We start from the raw sequence: 13769 nt of genomic DNA on the forward strand, positions 1-13769 counted from the left end.
GACAATCCGTGTGTGTGACAATCCATCTGTGTGTGAGAGAATCCATCTGTGTCTCCCTGCGTGTTTCTCCCTGTGTGTGAGAATCCGTTTGTCTCCCTCTGTGAGTGTGTGTATGTGTGTGTGTGAGAGAGAGAGAGAATCCCTCTGTGTGTGTGTCTCCCTCTGTGTGTGAGAATCCGTCTGTGTGGTTGTGACAAAAAGAATTCATCTGTGTATGTGTCTCCGTGTGTGTGTGTGTGTGAGAGAGAGAAAGGGAGAGAGAGAGAATCAGTGTGTGTATCAATCCATCTGTGTGTGTCTCCCTCTGTCAGAGAGAATCCATCCCTGTGTGTTTCAGAGTAGCAGCCGTGTTAATCTATATCCGCAAAAAGAACAGGAGTACTTGTGGCACCTTAGAGACTAACAAATTTATTAGAGCATAAGCTTTCGTGGACTACAGCCCACTTCTTCGGATGCATATAGAGTGGAATAAATATTGAGGAGATATATATACACACATACAGAGAGCATAAACAGGTGGGAGTTGTCTTACCAACTCTGAGAGGCCAATTAAGTAAGAGAAAAAAATTTTTTGAAGTGATAATCAGGATAGCCCAGTACAGACAGTTTGATAAGAAGTGTGAGAATACTTACAAGGGGAGATAGATTCAATGTTTGTAATGGCTCAGCCATTCCCAGTCCTTATTCAATCCTGAGTTGATTGTATCTAGTTTGCATATCAATTCCAGCTCAGCAGTCTCTCGTTGGAGTCTGTTTTTGAAGTTTTTCTGTTGTAATATAGCCACCCGCAGGTCTGTGTGTGTGTGAGAGAGAATCCATCTGTGTGTCTCCCTCTGTGTTGTGTGTGTGAATCCATATGTGTGTGTCTCCGTCAGGGCTGGCTCTACCATTTTTGCCGCCCCAAGCAGGAAAAAAAAAAAGTCCACGATCGGCGGCAGCTCTACCGCCGCTTCATTCTACGGCAGCAATTTGGCGGCAGGTCCTTCGCTCCGAGAGGGTGACGGCCCTGATGCCGAATTGCTGCCGAATGGCCAGACGTGCCACCCCCTCTTCATTTGCCGCCCCAGGCACCTGCTTGCTACGCTGGTGCCTGGAGCCGGCCCTGGTCTCCGTGTGTGTGTGAGAGAGAATCCGTCTGTGTGAGAATCCATCTGTGTGTGAGAGAGAGAGAATCCCTCTTTGTGAGAATCCCTCTATGCGTGTGTGAGAATCCATCTGTGTGTATGTCTGTGTGTGTGTGAGAGAACAAATTATCGTGTGTGTGTGTGTTCGATGGTGATAAGGGGTTGCAACCAAGTGGTTCAGCCCATGAACTTCCCAAAGATGTTTTAATGGTCACTACAAGGAAGTTAGCTCCCGAATCCGTATGGATGTCGGAAGGCCAACCTACCCTGGCAAAAATGTCTGCCAATGCCTGGCTCACGCTTTTAGCCCTGGTGTTGCTTAGACCTACTGTTTCTGGGCATTGGGTGGCAAAATCCATGAAGGTCAGTATGTACAGCTTTCCTCTGGGTGTCTTCTTAAGGAAAGGACCCAGAATATCCACAGCTACACACTGAAATGGTACCTCAATTATGGCGAGTGGCTGGAGAGGGGCCTTGATCTGGTCTTGGGGCTTTCCCACCCTCTGGCATACCTCACAAGACCGGACATAGGTAGAATCTCCTTGCTCATTCCCTCCCAGTGGAATGACTTTCCCAAATGGTCTTTGGTCCTGTTTACCCCAGCATGGCCACTAGGGTGATTGTGGGCTAAGCTCAAGAGCTTTTTTCCTATCCTTCGTTGGAACTACCAACTATCTCTGAGGATGCCAGTCCTCCTTGTATCCACCAGAAAGGTCTCCTTGTATGAGAGTCCTCCTTTAGAGTCCACACAACAAAAACACTAATCCAAGAACCTATCCTTGCAAAAAGCCTGTTGCCAACTTTGTCCACATATCTATTCAGGTGACACCATCATAGGACCTAATCACATCAGCCACACCATCAGGGGCTCGTTCACCTGCACATCTACCAATGTGATATGGGCCAGCAATGCCCCTCTGCCGTGTACATTGGCCAAACCGGACAGTCTCTACGCAAAAGAATAAATGGACACAAATCAGACGTCAAGAATTATAACATTCAAAAAACAGTCGGAGACCACTTCAACCTCCCTGTCACTCAATTACAGATCTCAAAAGTCGCAATACTCCAACAACAAAAATTCAAAAACAGACTCTAATGCAAAACTGCGGAATTGGAATTAATTTGCAAACTAGACATTAAATTAGGCTTGAATAAAGACTGGGAGTGGATGGGTCATTATACAAAGTAAAAACTGTTTTTCCATGCTAATTTTTTCCCCCTACTGTTATTCATACCTTCTTGTCAACTGTTGGAAATGGGCCATCCTGATTATCACTACAAAAGTTTTTTTTCTCCTGCTGATAATAGCTTACCTAATAGCTCACCTTAATTAATTAGTCTTGTTATAGCTGGTACGACAACACCCATTTTTTCATGTTCTCTGTGTACTGTGACAATGCGGTTCTGGTGGAACCCAACTGAGAGTGCCAACTCAGGACAAATTGCTCAAACAGGGCAGTTACAGCCCAAGGCTGGGTTTTTTTCCACCTCTAAGGCAAACCAAACCAGCCAGACTAAGAACAGGAGTACTTGTGGCACCTTAGAGACTAACAAATTTATTAGAGCACGTAAGCTTATGCTCTAATAAATTTGTTAGTCTCTAAGGTGCCACAAGTACTCCTGTTCTTTTTGCGGATACAGACTAACATGGCTGCTACTATGAAACCAGCCAGACTAAGAGGACTTCGGCCTTACCCCACTGGCTAACCGCAAGTCTCACAAGCAATCTCCTTAGACACTCCAGTTTCCCAGTATTACCACCAGTGCCACTCGTTATGGGGACAAATGGTTATGAAAACCAATACCCCAGTAAAAGAAAAAGGTTCTCCTGATCCCAAAGGACCAAGCCCCAGACCCAGGTCAATATACAAATCAGATCTTACCCACAAATCACGCTGTTGCCAATCCTTTAGAATCTAAAATCTAAAGGTTTATTCATAAAAGGAAAAAGATAGAGATGAGAGTTAGAATTGGTTAAATGGAATCAATTACATACAGTAATGGCAAAGTTCTTGGTTCAGGCTTGCAGCAGCAATGGAATAAACTGCAGGTTCAAATCATGTCTCTGGAATACATCCCCCACTGGGATGGGTCCTCAGTCCTTTGTTCAGAGCTTCAGCTTGTAGCAAAGTTCCTCCAGAGGTATGAAGCAGGATTGAAGACCAAATGGAGATGAGGCATCAGCCTTATATAGTCTTTTCCAGGTGTAAGAACACCTCTTTGTTCTTACTGTGGAAAATTACAGCAAAATGGAGCCTGGAGTCAGGCCAGTTCCTGCATACTTTGCTGAGTCTGAAGGCATATTTGCCTTCTCTCAATGGGTCCATTGTATAGCTGATGGTCCTTAATGGGCCATCAAGCAGGCTAGGCAGAGCTAATCCCAGCTTGTCTGGGATGTCACCCAGCAGCATAGCATAAGTTTGCCATACAGACAGTATAGAGCCAATATTCATAACTTCAACTACAAAACTGATACTCACATATAGACAGCATAATCATAACCAGTAAACCATAACCTTGTCTTAGACATCCCATTTGACCCCCTTTATACAAGATTTGGGTGCCACTACAGGGCCTTGGTTGCAACAATGATCTACATGGTCCCAGTTTATGTCAATAACGTCACACACTACAAAAGTTTTTTTTCTCCTGCTGATAATAGCTTACCTAATAGCTCACCTTAATTAATTAGTCTCATTATAGCTGGTACGGCAACACCCATTTTTTCATGTTCTCTGTGTAGATGTATCTTCCTACTGTATTTTCCACTGTATGCATCCAATGAAGTGGTTTTTAGCCCATGAAAGCTTCTGCTCAAATAAATTTGTTAGTCTCTAAGGTGCCACAAGTACTCCTGGTTCTTTCTGCTGATACTGACTAACACGGCTACCACTCTGAAACCTCCTTTTAAAACAAATCTGGACCTATTAGAAGAGCTGAGAGGCAGTGGGTCGCTTCGTGACGCCATCTAAGCTCCCTTGAGGCTCTCATCTGCTTCCTGCTCTTCCTGGAACTGCTCCCTTGATGCTGGAGACATTAGTTCCTCGCTGGGTTGTGGACTTGGGCTTGGTCCCACCGGAAGCAAGGTAGGTGATGGGGGTGTCTCCGTCGATTGTGAACCGCTCTCCGCTGGGGCAGTAGGTTGTATTTCAGGCTTCAGCTGAACTTGCACCAGTTTAGCTGCAGGAGCAGGCTCTGTGGCGCCCTTTGGTGCTGGCTCCCCTGACTCTGGTGGGGTTGCAAGCACGGGCTCTGGTGCGGACTGCTCCACCCGTTCCAGTTCTTGGGCTGGTTCCGACTGGGTCCCAGGAACTGGATTTACAACCATTGCCATAGACTCTGGTCTGGGGTCTGGTTCCACCACCTCTGGCTGGGTTCCCAGACCTGTCATATCAGGGGATGCAGACTGGGCCCTTGTAGGAGGCTCAAGATAGGAGTTAGCTGTGGGGGCTGGTTTAGCCTGGCAGCAGGTGACCATCCCCACCCTTTTTGTTAGCCTCACATGGTTGGCTACATCTTCTCCCAGCAGCATGGGAATGGGATAATCGTCATAGACTGCAAAAGTCCATATTCCTGACCAGCCCTTGTACTGGACAGGCAACTTGGCTGTAGGCAAGTTAAAAGAGTTGTCCTTTAGGGTTGCACTGTTACTTGGGCCTCTGGGTTGATGAATTTGGGGTCCACCAGGGATTGGTGAATAGCTGACACCTGTGCTCCAATGTCTCTCAACGCAGTAATCTTCCTTCTGCCCACACACACAGTTTCCTTTCGCTCTGGGGGGTATTTGCGAGGCATCTGGGCCTGAAGGCTCTTGGTGGGACCCCACAGTGATGAGCTGCAGTTGGCTGGTGCTCTTGGGGCACTTGGCCTTCACATGCCCCAGCTCATTACATTTAAAGCATCGCCCAGCTGACTGTGGTCTGGGGCGAGGTGGGTGGTTGGAGAGTAGGGTGGTGGGATGAGAAGGTGTCTGGGGTCTCCCTGGCTGTGTGGAGGACTCCTCCTTGCGAGGTGGGGCCTTGGGCTGACCCCGATGGTGGGGTGTCATTTCGGGTTGCCCCTTCTGGTATCCCCACCAACTCCTACTAGCTTTCTTCTTCTCTGCCACTTCCACCCATTTAGCTCCAATCTCTCCCGCCTCTTACAGTTTTGTGCTTCCCATCTAGGATGTACTTTCTATTTCCTCAGGAACACCCACTAAGAACCAGGGTGGATTTGATTTAAATCAAATTGATTTAAATCATTAGGAAGACTCGATTTAATCATGGATTTCTACATAAAAGTGCATTCTTGTTGGTTGTTATAGCCTTAATACATATTCTTCACAACTCAGAGATAGATGTAGGTTACATTTTTAAAGTGATTTATTTTGAAAACTTTTCAGATTAGTTTTATAGCTATATCAGAAAATGAATGATTGTTTGGTTATTTCATTTACCAAAGGTAATTGAAGCAGATATTTATGAAGTCTTTGGGAGGTGAACTATCTCCAATTCAACAGGTTAGTCATGAACATTTGGAGGATTTTCTTGCCATGCTATATTAGGAGGAGATGATCACCAGACAGACATTTAAATTGTTTTATTTAACTAAAACAACAACGTTATATATTCTGGATTTTTTTCTTCAACAGCAAACATATAATTTAACAAAACAAGTACATGAATTTTTGAATTTAGTTAAACATTCAAGTTTTTTAAAATCAGGTTTGTTTTTGTTAAAATTGTTTTTAACCAAAATAGTTAAATGAAATGTTTCAAAAAGAAAAGTCAAAAATTAAATCGACTATGTCAGCCAGGTCAACATGAGAAACTTAAAATATTGACTTCTGCAGCTAACTCAGTCGTCTTCACCTTCATTTTCCTGTTCGTTCATAATCTGGAAAAGAAAAACAAGCTTTCCTGCTTTTTCAGGTCCTAAATGATATCTCAATTTGGAATGAATTAGTCCAAAAGGAAGAAAATATTCTTTCTACACCAGCAGCCGAAGCTACTGCTGTTAAAAGTGAGATTATCACTTCAGCAGTCCCTGAATCCAAGTACTTAAGTGACTTTCACCAGTTTACTGGTGTGACTTTCTTTAAAACACCATCAGCACACATACATTTCTTGAATGGTTCACCCTTAGCTCTGAAGTTTATTATAGTCGGCATTATGGAGGGATGATGGCTATGACATGGACATCCAGCAAACTCCTCTTCTTCAGCAATTAAGGTTTGACCTTGGCATCGAGTATTGAGAATATTTGCAAGAAAACGAGCTGGAGATAGTGCTTGTCCCATTCGTTTTTTTTAATGCTTGTAATTTAACTCTGTCGTTGCATATTTCTCGTTTTAAGATCTCACTCAGTTCCTTCCAAATTTCAACAGCATCAGCAATAAAACAGCTATTTCACTGCATTTTGTTCAAGGCTATAGAAATAGGCTTCAGGGTATTCAGCATGTGTTCAACATTTCTCTTCATCCCAATGTTGAGAACTTTGGCTGTGACCGTGCCAGCTATTTTTTCACAATTTTGTTCACAAGCTGTCATCAGATTAGGCCAGTTCTTGATATAGTGCTCAAAACAGTCCACTACTGAGTTCCATCGCACGTCTTGTGGGAGAGTTAGCTTGGGCTCCTCTCACTTTTTTCAGAGCAGCTGCTGCAAAGTGGTTGTTACGGAAGTATTTTGCAATTTCAACAACATTAGCCTTTATTTCTGGAACACTGAAGTCTTTGTCTAGGAGGTGCATCAAATGAGCACTGCAACCGTACGTTATTAGCTTGGGACTCTCTTCTAAATTTCTTCTCATCTTGGATACATTTGCAGCATTGTCTGTGATCAGGCTGAGTACTAGACATTTGAATTTTTTTTCACAGTTTGTTATAGTTTTTACTGCTACTACTGGTAAGCATTCTGCTGTGTGTGCATTTCCTGATGTATCAATTGTTTCTGTAAGGAAGACATTCCCTTCTTCTGTTGTCACACAAGCACATACAACAGGATCATTGTGGACATTGCTCCACCCATCAAGACTCAGGTTAACAATTTCGCCGACTAGACCTTTTGCACACTGCTCAATTTCTTTTTCATACACTTTATCCAACAATTTGCCTGCGACATCTGCTCTGTTGGGTGGACAGTATCCTGGTCTTAATGACTGAACCATGTTAATGAAGTGTGGGTTCTCAATCATACGGAAAGGAGAGTTTGTTGCATAAACAAACCGGGCAATTTTTTCATCAATTACCTCTTTTTGTAATTTGCTGGTTCTTGTCACAAACTTATCTATGGTTGTTTCTGGATGATGGAGATTTTTTATTTTATTTTTTTGCTACAGGTGATAAACTGTGGCTATGTGACATACATGATGCACCTGAAACACTATCTTTGGCAGATAACTCTGAAACTATAAAAAATGATGGTGATCTTGGAGGTGGATAGTCTTCAGAATCCTGTATGTTGAGGATGGATTCTCCTAAACGAAATAAGTCAATGCAGTTATTTAATTATTATTACCAGAATGTTCATTTAGTATTACTTACTTATTGGATTCACTGACACTCAGTACTACTTTAAAGGTGAAATTGTAAAAGGAAGATCTGCCTATTTCAGCTATTTATTTTTCATCACAACTGCATCTAAAATGTTAGTACCGCAGAGTAACAACTATATTTTTTGCTCAAACATGAGAATTCAAGAATTGTCCAGAAGGAAGACAGGCAATCCTTAAGAAAGAAGTATGAAATAAACAAGTTTACCAACCTGAAGATCCTGCATGTTCAGGCATTTTCCTTTCATCATCTTCAATGCAGCTTCCTCCTGAGAAGAAACACTTCTCATGATGTTATTTCATTTGGGCAACCGGGCCTTGCAGTTATGGCTCAGGCCCTTGGTTGCAGGGGCTGAGCAAGCAAACAGTCAAGGTACGCCTAGGCTCTTACAGCCGAGCGTTGGGTGAGGGGGAAGCCTGCCACCCGTGAGCGGGGGTGGCAGGGGGGAAACGCAGGCCCACCCACTCCACTGCGTTCCAGCCCGGGGCCCTAGCAGCGGTGACTGCCGCTGCTGGTCAGTAGGGTATCCAGACCACAACACACTGACATTGGCTCACATTCGTCTGCAGCCTGACCGGGGTCGGCTATCCCCGGGCTACTTCCAGGTTCCCCCTCAGGGCCTACCTCGTTCGTCGCACCGGGCTCAGGCCAGTCCAGCTGCATGGGCTCCTCTCGGCCAGGGCTTGGTGGCAGGTCCGGCACCTCCGTCGGGAAATCAGGCCAGTTGCACTCGGGCGGCTCCTCCGGGTAGCAGCAGGGGCGGAGGGGTTCTGGTGCGGTCTCGCCTTCAGGGTTAATGTGGGGGGGGCTCCCAGGGTTCCTCCCAGCGACGGGAGCGGACGGGCTCCGGCGGCTCTTCCTCGTAGCGGGCCCGGGGTAGCTCTGGCCAGTTAGGGCTCGGGCCTCGGAGGTCTCCTGGCCGCACGTCTGCTCCCTGTGGTGGCTGGCCGCTGACTGAGCTCTGGCGGCCGGCCTTTATACTTCCTGTCCCGTCCCTTGACTTCCGGGGGGCGGGGACAGGTGGCGGTGGCTCCACCCACTCTGGTGCCTGCACGGGGGCTCCCTCTTCTGGGCAGGAGGGGAGCCACACCGACTCACTACACTGGACAATTGGGTCGAGGGGAACAAGTATCGCAATAAAGAAGCCTGTACTCAGATCCGCCTCTGGGCCAACCTGCTCCTTCTTCTTCTAACATCTGGCATCACGAACAGGATCCCAGGGGAGAGTTGTGCCTGATCACCACATCTAGCCATGGATTCAATAAGTAAATTGAATGGGCCCTTTACTGCAACCCCGGTTAAGGAGTTTATTAATAAACCGGTAGGGAAATGGGAGGGTCCTTATGCAGACCCCTCTGGGAGTTGTCAGGGTTGGCCAGACATCCAGGGGTGGGTGGAAGCTGCCCTGGCGTCCAGGTGCTCCCAGAATTTAAAAAAAAAAAAAAAAAAAAAACCTGTTTTGTTGCAGGCTCTGTGTGAGGGTCTGTCAGGTTTAGGGGAGCAAATTACAAATCTTAAAAGTAAAAATGTATGAACGATTTTAATCGTCTTAAGTCAAAAAACCTGACCCTCAAGGGTCAAGTAAACGCCTTAAAGCAAACTTCTTGTTCCCCAGCCCCCATTTCTCTCCCTCTCTGCCCCCCTCCCCTTACACTTTTAGTTTTCTGACGTTTTAATGGACAGTACTTTAAATACTGAGTAAAAAGTTTGTTTGGACAAAGCATGACAAATGTCTGCTGCATTTCATTAAAAAAAATGAAGTAAAAGGTCCACGGGTGACCATGGAAACAAATGTTTTACTACCTCTTTAAACAATCCCAAGGTAAAGGAAGCGCAGGGTAAGGCAGCTGTGTTGCAGGGATTGTACTGGGTGGCTAAGTCGTTACAAGCAAAATATACCACCTTAAAGAATTAAATGCACAAGTAAGTAATCTAAAGAAACAAAAAGTTACAAGTAGCCTTTATAAAAATGAATACTACCATTTTTTTTTTAAAGGTTGGTAGTTGTGAAAATGTTAAAAAGTAACAGTTGTAGTGTTATAAAAAAAGGTTTATAGTTTAAAAATAAAACCCAGTTATGTAAATGTAAATAGATGTGCAACTCGGTACAGTCACATTGGGTGAAACCCTGGTAATTAAATAAATTATACAAGGGGGTCAAGTGGCTTCTCCCACCACTATGTTTTTGTCCCCAGGAGCCTTTCAGCTATTCTGAAAAATGGGCCCTTTTCCCACAGAAATGTCTGTAAAAAATTGCTGCAGGCAGCCAAATACTCTGATCTATATTATTAAACTGTTAAACAAGTTAATCAAAATCACTAAAAAATGTTAAAAGCAACAGAGAGTCCTGTGGCACCTTTAAGACTAACAGGTGTATTGGAGCATAAGCTTTCGTGGGTGAATACCCACTTCGTCAGACACATGTAATGGCCATTACACGCATCTGACGAAGTGGGTATTCACCCACGAAAGCTTATGCTCCAATACATCTGTTAGTCTTAAAGGTGCCACAGGACTCTCTGTTGCTTTTTACAAATCCAGACTAACACGGCTACCCCTCTGATACTTAAAAAATGTAAGTTTCTATTAAAACTTAACTTGACTATCTCTAATTGTACAAAATCAAAATGTAATCGAAATACAATTATATCAAAATAATAAAAGCAGTGCAAGGGGTGTTAAGCAAAAAACATTTTTTGTGTGTGTAAATCTTTTTATATAAAGTTTTAAGGACCTAAACCAGCACTCATGATTTATAAAATTCTGTTTGTAGGTTTAAAATAAATTGGTTTTATTTTTTAAATTAAACAAAAAATCAGTGCCACTAAAATTCCTTTCAATCTCTCATTCAGAATTGCAACACTGTGCTAGACGGGGGCAAATAGTGTAATGTGGCTTTAGTATTTAGCATTTAACCCTTTGGGTACTTCCATGTTTTTTATAAAGTATAATATATTTTTAAATAAAGAACCAAAGAATATGTTCCTGGCTGGGGCAGCCAGAACTAAAAGAATGGGGAAAAATTCTAAAAAAAAAATTTTTTTGTAATAAATAGCACTAAAAACGGCAAACAACGAATTAAAAAACAGTGTACCTCTTTAAAAAAAAAGCAAGAGTAAAATATATAAGGGAGCAATGTTAAAAACTCTGAGTCTTGGGGTGGCTCTGGGTAATCAAACTGTCGCTTTGGTGGGGGTGCATAAGAACTCTGTGGGCACGGGGAAGGTAGTTACACCTTGTGTAAAAGTTAATGTGGCTAATACAATGTCGTAAAGTTAAACTGTGAAGGGGGTGTGCATTTTCCAAAAATATGTGCAGTATATATTATAAAAAAGGTAAAAAAAAAATGCAAACAAAATATGCTACGTCATTCAGATCCTATTAGGGCTCCAAAAGGAGCCGCAATAGGGTGCGTTTTCTTTTTCAAATGGCTGTGGGTTTTAAAAGCAAAAGTGAAAAGTAATCAAAACTCTGATAAAAATTAATTGTGTCCCTTTTATGACAGAGCCTCTGAGCTGCTAATAGCTTTGAATCCAAAGGCAAGCCAGACAGCATTTGTAAATGCAAATCACCTAGCTAATAGGGGAAGGAAAAAACTGCCCATAAATGGCAGCACAAAGGAGCTGCAAATAATAAATAAACCCGGTCTGTTGTACAAAAGGGGAAACTGAGGTACACATAAGGTGACCAGATGTCCCGATTTTATTGGGACAGTCCCGATTTTTGGGTCTTTTCTTATATAGGCTCCTATATGCCCCCCCCCCCACCTCCTGTCCTGATTTTTCACATTTGCTCCCTGGTCACCCTAGGTACACAACCTCATGAATTTCATAAATGAACAGTGGAATAATTCACCCTTTCCCTTTAAGGGTAAAACCCTAGCCTGCCTATAAAACAAAACAAAAAGGTATAAAGGTAAGTCTTCTGTTTTCCTGCAGTCAGCAAAAAAAATTGTAAAAAAAATAAAAGAAAGGGGGGGGGTATTTTTAAGCAATAATCTGTCCCCACCAAGGGCTGGGAAATAATTATTTTGTTTTTCAAATACTCTGGTCAAGCTAGCACCAGTGAAAGAACAACCCCGAACCATGAGTCTACTGTCGCGACAAAAAATTGTGTTGTGTGTTTTGCGGTGTTTGTCTTGTTATTACCGTTATTTTGGTAAATATTGTACAAACAAAATTAATGCATATAGCAGCAAAAATTAGTGCATGGTATAGCCTGCCTAAAAAGCACAGTCTACCCAACAGGGGGAATCAAGTGATGTACCACATTCCTTCCATTCCCAGTTCCTAAATAAAGGGTTCCTTACCTGGTCTTTAACCTGTTGGGGCCCAGTCTGCTGCTATTCAAAACAAAAAATGAAGGATGGAAATGGTTTATTGCACACAAATAAAAAGGCACAAAATGGGGGTTAAAACAGATATATATAAATTGTTACATGCATATTACAGGTGAACCTACAAAAAGAAAACCAAAAATTCCCTGGCTTCGAATGGAACAATCATTGTTGCTAATCACAATTGTCGCTATTGTAAACCCTGCCCAGATCCTGCAATGTAAAGTAGCAAAAGAAGGAAACCCATGAACTGTTATACTCCAAAGTGGTGGTAATGAAGCAGAGAAGAACTTGAAGGATTTACCTGTGAAAAAATACCACTAATCCCCATGAAAATTTAGCAATGTTAATATGTAGGGTATAAATTAAAGTGGAAATCCTAACTCAGTACAAAATTTCAAATTTATCAAAGAATATTGCATAGTATTCCTTAAAATGTCATAATAAATAACAGTGGGAAACACAGTCATCTGGACATGTGGTTTGTCACGGAGGGCCCCAAAAACATATAACCCTCTGGTCTCCTGGGGTGTTTCATAGAATATCAGGGTTAGAAGAGACCTCAGCTAGTCCAACCCCCTGCTCAAAGCAGGGCCAATCCCCAACTAAATCCCCAAATGGCCCCCTCAAGGACTGAACTCACAATCCTGGGTTTAGCAGGCCAATGCTCAAACCACTGAGCTATCCCTCCTCCTGGGAGTTATGGGGTTCCACAATTGGGGTGTGGTGTTACCATGTGTAATCATAATGGTACCGCCATAAAGAACAATCCTTAGGCTTGCAGTTATGTACATACCCGACTGGGCATAAAGTTTCCCCTGGAATATAACAATTTAATCACTTTGCAGAATGTAACCCTACAGGTAATATGGATGCCAAGCTGGAAGGATCCTGATTTAAGCTGGCCGCAGCCTGGAGCTGGAAATATTTCCTTGTGGGCGAACATGTGGAAGCCACTGTGGAAGCAGGTGCAACCAGAGCTCGTCAATGTCAACCTACGCTACGTAACTCCAGCTATGTGAATAACATAGCTGGAGTCGACGTACCTTAGGTCGAGTTACCGCGGGGTCGAGTTACCTGCGGCCCCTGGGGGGGAGGAGGTCAGAGGGCTCCGTGCGCTCCCTCACCTGTAGGCACTGCCTCCCACAGCTACCAGTGGCCAGGAACGGGGAACCGCAGCCAATGGGAGCTTCAGGGGTGGTAGCTACAGGAGAGGGCTGCGCGCGGCAGAGCCGCCTGCCCCACCCCACCCCACCCCCAAGAGCCACTGCCGAATATGCTGGCCACTTCCGGGAGTGGTGCAGGGAGCCTGCCTTAGCACCGCTGCGTGCCACTGCCACCCTGGAACCGCATGAGGTAAGCAGCACCGGGCCACAGCCCGCACCCCTCCTGCACCCCAACCCCCTGCCCTGAGCCCCCTCCTGCACTTTGCACCCCCTCCCATACCCCGCTCCCTCCCGCACCCCAACCCCCTGCCCCAGCCTTACATTCATGGACCTGCATACAATTTCCCCACCCAGATGTGGCCCTTGGGCCAAAAAGTTTGCCCACCACTCCGGTAAATCGACCGCCAGTGGATCGATCTCAGAGCGTCGATCCCGGATGTAGTGTAGATGTAGCCTTACTTGCACAAGCCCACACCAGGAGAATTGCTGAACCTTGCCTGGGGACTCAGCAGTGCCCACCAGACATGCCTGGACTTGTGTTCTCCAAACACATAGGGCTAAGGGTATAAAACAGAACACAGGGGTCACATGCTTTGCCTTTCTCC

The 13769-nt window shown here is 44.3% G+C and overlaps 1 long non-coding RNA gene across 1 annotated transcript; it reads right to left on the reverse strand.

Annotated features, from left to right (window-relative positions):
* Positions 1-5473: 5473 nt before the first annotated feature.
* On the reverse strand, positions 5474-10004 carry LOC135976153 (uncharacterized). The gene is made up of 3 exons (XR_010593361.1): positions 8287-10004; positions 7874-7930; positions 5474-7586 (listed from the first exon to the last, which is right to left on the reverse strand). It is a non-coding gene; the product is annotated as an uncharacterized LOC135976153 (long non-coding RNA).
* Between the last annotated feature and the right edge of the window lie 3765 nt (positions 10005-13769).

Source organism: Chrysemys picta, chromosome 17, assembly GCF_011386835.1.
Source record: "Chrysemys picta bellii isolate R12L10 chromosome 17, ASM1138683v2, whole genome shotgun sequence".
Classification (NCBI taxonomy): domain Eukaryota; kingdom Metazoa; phylum Chordata; order Testudines; family Emydidae; genus Chrysemys; species Chrysemys picta.